General features: G+C 34.9%; 1 non-coding gene across 1 annotated transcript; it reads left to right on the forward strand.

Moving 5' to 3' along the window:
• The first annotated feature begins 1,263 nt into the window (after positions 1-1,263).
• Positions 1,264-1,384, forward strand: LOC112426898 (small nucleolar RNA SNORA32). Its single transcript, XR_003018290.1, has one exon. It is a non-coding gene; the product is annotated as a small nucleolar RNA SNORA32 (small nucleolar RNA).
• The last annotated feature ends 4,626 nt before the right edge of the window (positions 1,385-6,010 follow it).

The raw sequence follows: 6,010 nt of genomic DNA on the forward strand, positions 1-6,010 counted from the left end.
TTGAGTGAATTTCTTAATCCTGAGTTCTAATTTGATTATATTTTTTTTCTGAGAGACTGTTTGTTATGATTTCTGTTCTTTAGCATTTGCTTAGGAGTGTTTTACTTCCAATTATTTGGTCAAGCTTAGTACAACTGCTATGTGGTGCTGAGAAAAATGTACATTCTGTTGATTTGGGATGGAGAGTTCTGTAGATGTTTATTAGGTTCACTTGGTCCAGAGCTGAGTTAAAGTCCTGAATATTCTTGTTAATTTTCTGTCTCATTGATCTGTCTAATATGGACAGTGGGTTAAAGTCTCCCACTATTATTGTGTGGGAGTCTAAGTATGAATGAACTCCCATTCGCAATTGATAGAGAATAAAATACCTAGGAATACAACTTACAAGGGAGGTGAGGGACCTCTTCAATGAGAACTACAAACCACTGCTCAAGGGAATAAGACAGGACACAAACAAATGGTAAAACATTTCATGCTCATGGCTTGGAAGAATCAATATCATGAAAATGGCCATAATGCTCAAAGTAATTTATAGATCAATGCTATTCCCATCAAGCCACCATTGACTTTCTTCACAGAATTGGAATAAAACTACTCTAAATTTCATATGGAACAAAAATAGAGCTCATATAGCCAAGACAATCCTAAGCAAAAATAACAAATCTGGGGGTATCATGGTACCTGACTTCATACTATACTACAAGGCTACAGTAAGCAAAACAGCACGGTACTGGTAACAAAACAGATATATAGACCAAGGGAACAGAACAGAGACCTCAGAAATAATGCCACACATCTACAACCATCTGATCTTTGACAGATCTGACAAAAATAGGCAATGGGGAAAGAATTCCCTATTTAATAAATGGTGTTGGGAAAACTGGCTAGCCATATGCAGAAAACTGAAACTGGACCCCTTCCTTACACTTTATACAAAAATTAACTCAAAATGGATTAAAGACATATACATAAGACCTAAAACCATAAAAACCCTAGAAGAAAACCTGGACAATACCACTCAGGACATAGGCATGGGCAAAGACTTTATGACTAAAACACCAAAAGCAATGGCAACAAAAGCCAAAATTGACAAATCAGATCTAGTTAAACTAAAGAGCTTCTGCACAGCAAAAGAAACTATCATCAGAGTGAACAGGCAGCCTACAAAATGGGAGAAAAGTTTTGCAATCTATCCATCTGACAAAGGACTAATATCCAGAATCTACAAGGAACTTAAACAAATTTGCAAGAAAAAAACAAACATGGTCATTACCAAGGCTTTTAGAATGCATTTTCTCATTTGCTGTGGACATGACCATAAAAAAATTTCCCAGTAGGTTTTCTATCTGCTACTTTGCTAGCAATCCGCTTATTGGGAACAGTTGATTAACTGTAATAGAAATGCAATACAAATATAATGTGAACCACGTGTGATTTTTCTTTTTATTCTAATAATTGTTTCATCAGTAATCAATGAGATTTTAAAATTCTCCTAGATCTCTTGAATTATGCAAATGTGCTTTGCCTTTGTATTGTAACCCTTGTGGGTTGCTAATAACCAAGGAGTTTGTAGTAGAGTTAACTCAGGCTGCTTCTAGGACTCATTCATGTTCACTCACTGTACAATCATCTCTAGAAATGTGAGATTTACTTCCATATTGTTATGTAGGGCTGACAGGACAACTGGATCAGTTTCATTAAAAAGGGCAAACTTGAAGATAAATCTTTTGACTCCACTCTTTAGAGGATCTTAAGTCACCTTGATGCACAGTGGAAGAAATCACAACATGGAATTCCTTGAATAAAAATTTACTGACTTAAAAAAAAAGAAAAAAGAACAAAACAACCCCATCAAAATACCACCTCACTCCAGTTAGAATGGCGATCATTAAAAAGTCAAGAAACAACAGATGCTGGAGAGGATGTGGAGAAATAGGAACTCTTTTACACTGTAGGTGAGAGTGTAAATTAGTTCAACCATTGTAGAAGACAGTGTGACAATTCCTCAAGGATCTAGAACCAGAAATACCATTTGACCCAGCAATCTCATTACTAGGTATATATCAAAAGCATTATAAGTCATTTTACTATAAAGACACATGCACACGTATGTTTACTGCAGCACTGTTCACAATAGCAAAGACTTGGAATCAACCAAAATGCCCATGTATGGATAAAGAAAATGTGGCACATATACACCACGGAATACTATGCAGCCATAAAGAAGAATGAGTTCATGTTCTTTGCAGTGACATGGATGAAACTGGAAACCATCATTCTCAGCATACTAACAGAGGAACAGAAAACTCAACACCACATGTTCTCACTCATAAGTGGGAGTTGAACAATTAGAACACATGGACACAGGGAGGGGAACATAACACACCAGGGCCTGTTGTGGGATGCAGGACAATGGGAGGGATAGCATTAGGAGAAATACCTAATGTAGATGATGGGTTGATGGATGCAGCAAACCACCGTGGCACATGTATACCTATGTAACAAACCTTCATGTTCTGCACATGTATTCCAGAACTTAAAGTATTAAAACAACAACAACAAAAGAAAGAAAATAAATTGAGACAGTGAAACAAGCTATAACAAAATCTACAAGCACATTTCTAGTTAGATACACTCAGAATTTATGCACACTCATTCCTTTGATCTCTGTTGGGGATGCCTCTTCAACTCCTTCGACATCTCATATATCAGAGGAGATCTGGAGACTTAAGTTTTAGGAAGGACAGAGAAGAGAGGTCATCAATGATCTGCCTCTGTAGACACAACCAGGCATTGCTTCTCCCCCTTTGTGGATCTTCTTTCCCCTTATATACCTGAAATGATAAGACTGTGGTGACATCCAATTATACTTTGATTGTATCTAGTCCTGTCTCCAAACCCATTTTCTTAAAATGAAATCATAAACTAAGCCTTTGTCAGAAGAGATTTATATAGTAGTGACAAACTATTTTACAACACATATCCTCATTACATTCATTTTTCATGCCAATTAGCCCAAGTAAATTTTATATAATATGTAAACCTAACTAAAAAGAGTAACCTTTACTGTGTTTGGTTAAGTTCAGCTTTTATGTTATTATCAGTATCTGAAGACAGGAAAACTTACATGCAGTAAAATACACTTTATAAGCAATATGCACCATTTAATATTGTTACTCACTATAAAATACTTATGAGTTAATAAAAGTATTTTTGAGATATTTTGTTTTAAAAATTTCACAGTGTTAAATATGTTTTTATATATACATATTGATACATAACTGTGTCTTCAACTATGTATTTAGAGTCGGATATAATATGTATTATGTATGTATATAACTGTATTACTAATGTAGTTAACCAGAAAATGTATACATCACTTTCAGCAGATAAGAATTAATGGAATGATAATAACATCCAATGCCTAGTTTCTGGCATATATTATTTGTTTGATACTTATAACTCATTCATAGGACACTTACTGGTAAGAATTAATCTTTCTTTTTTCATTACCTCATTGTACACAATATGGTTTTCTTATTTTAGTCAATGTCATGTAAGTCTTTATTATTTTAAAAATTTGAATGATCCTTGAGGGCAAATTGCCATGTTGCATCATTCAAAAGTATCTTTCAGACTTCAGAAAGGTAGTCTTGCACAGGATAACTTTCTAATAATAATACTTGAATTGAGTAAAGGACTCTTCAAATTTCTAATGCCTAGACTTCCAGAATCTTTAGTAATCACATGCCAGAAAGAGATCTACTGGCCCACTATTAACTATCTGATTAGTTATAGTTGAAGAATCCCAAGAATCATGGGGGCAAAATGGTGCTTAAGCATAATCCAAAATACAGTTTCATTTCTGGCTAAAATTTGAAAGCAAAAGTGCAACTAATTTTTCTTTAAAGTGGTATTTCTCAAAAATGTCATTTCTGATATATTTCTTAATTTTACATATTGCTCTGAACATAGATATCTATATTAATTTTGATTTGAATAACTCAGGAAATTATTGTTATTGTTACTGTTATTACTTTTATTTTGCTGAACATGAACAAGGTAATAGAAAGCATGTCAACCCAAGTAGTTCTTAAATGCATTTTATAACTGGATAATATGGCCGGGCACAGTGGCTGACACCTGTAATCCCAGAGCTTTAGGAGGCCAATGCAAGCAGATCACCTGAGGTCGGGAGTTTGAGACCAGCCTGGCCAACATGGTGAAACCCTGTCTCTATTTAAAAAAATTACAAAAATTAGCTGGGTGCGGTGCCATGTCCCTGTAATCCCAGCTACTCAGGAGGCTGAGGCAGGAGAATCGCTTAAACTGGAGAGGAGGAGGTTGCAGTGAGCTGAGATTGTGCCACGGCACTACAGCCTTGGTGATGGAGTGAGACTCCATCTCAAAATAAATAAAAAAATTAAAAAACTGGATAATGTAAGGGAGCTACACTGTAGGGACCTACATTAGGTCTTTTGTTTTTATGCCTTTATAAGATGATCTAAAGGTGTTATTACTATGTTTGTATGTTAACTTACAGATCCATTAATTCCCTTTACTGTGCCTTTAACATCTTTCTGGGCCATTTTATTTTCTTCCCTGAGTCTCAGAATATTTGAATTGTTCAGCAGTGGCCCTGCAAACTGTCACCGTGTTGTATGGGAATATCAGTGAAGCATTCCACTGTGGTGCTGTTCTGAACTATCCAGTAAATATTGTGGATTATTTAAGCAGTTTTTATATATTACACATATTTGTACATTTTATGTGGCTATACATATTTATAAGTTTTTAAAAGAATCATTTTGTTTACTTGTACAGTTCAAGTGTGTTGGGAAATATATATTTATGAATGTTTTAAACCATGTTATAGATTATATGAATACTCATTTAGTTACTTAGCCCCAAACGTTTAGAAATTTCTTTGCCACTGATGATTGTACATTTTATTTATGGTAAACATTTTGTAAAGTTCATCTTCGTAAATTATTTTCTCTTTTTGAATAACAATAATAAGAGTTGCTAGCTAATAATTTATATTTTGGTTTTAGAAGTCATTTGGGAATTTTCTTTAAAAAACATATAAGATAGTGATAAAATTGGCCAGGTGCAGTGGCTCACACCTGTAATCCCAGCACTTTGGGAGGCTGAGGTGGGTGGATCATGAGGTCAGGAGTTCAAGACCAGCCTGGCCAACACGGTGAAACCCTGTCTCTACTAAAAATACAAAATATATATGTGTGTGTATATATATATCTATATGGCCAGGCGTGGTCACAGGCACCTGTAGTGCCAGCTTCTTGGGAGTCTGAGGCAGGAGAATCGCTTGAACCTGGGAGGTGGAGGTTGCAGTGAGCTGAGATTGTGCCACTGCACTCCAGCCTGGGTGACAGAGTGAGACTCTGTCTCAAAACAAACAAACAAACAAACAAAAGATAGTGATAAAATCATTTCTAATTAGAAATAATTCAAAGCTACTTGAAGGAAGAACCTTCTAAAATATTCTGTCTACTCTTTAAACCATAAGCAACATGGTGAGCTTCAATCATTCAAATGAATATTTATTGTTTGCCTACTTCGCTGCAGGTAACTGATTAAAAAAAAGGAGACACAAATATGAAAAAGATACTCACAATTTCCTAATTTTTGTATTTAAATACCATTAAAATTGTCTACTAATTTGATTCCTATTATTACAGCATATAATGTATTTTAGATTAGAACACTTACAAACACTATATTATTTGAAGATATCTTACTATTACCTGACAAGGTCTAGAGGAGTGTGTCATTCCAGTTGCCATTCTAATTATTCTTCCCCTCTTCTTCATAGCCAACATTTTAAAAGAGTTCTCACTACTCATTGTTTTCATTGCCTCACCTCTCATTAACAAGTAAACATAGTCTTATTTGCATTACACTTAGCAGTTCATCAAAACAACTTTAACCTTTCCAGGAACTTCTTGGTTACTAATCCAAATGGACACTTACCATCTCGTATCTTCCT

This window comes from Macaca nemestrina, chromosome 1, assembly GCF_043159975.1.
Source record: "Macaca nemestrina isolate mMacNem1 chromosome 1, mMacNem.hap1, whole genome shotgun sequence".
NCBI lineage: Eukaryota > Metazoa > Chordata > Mammalia > Primates > Cercopithecidae > Macaca > Macaca nemestrina.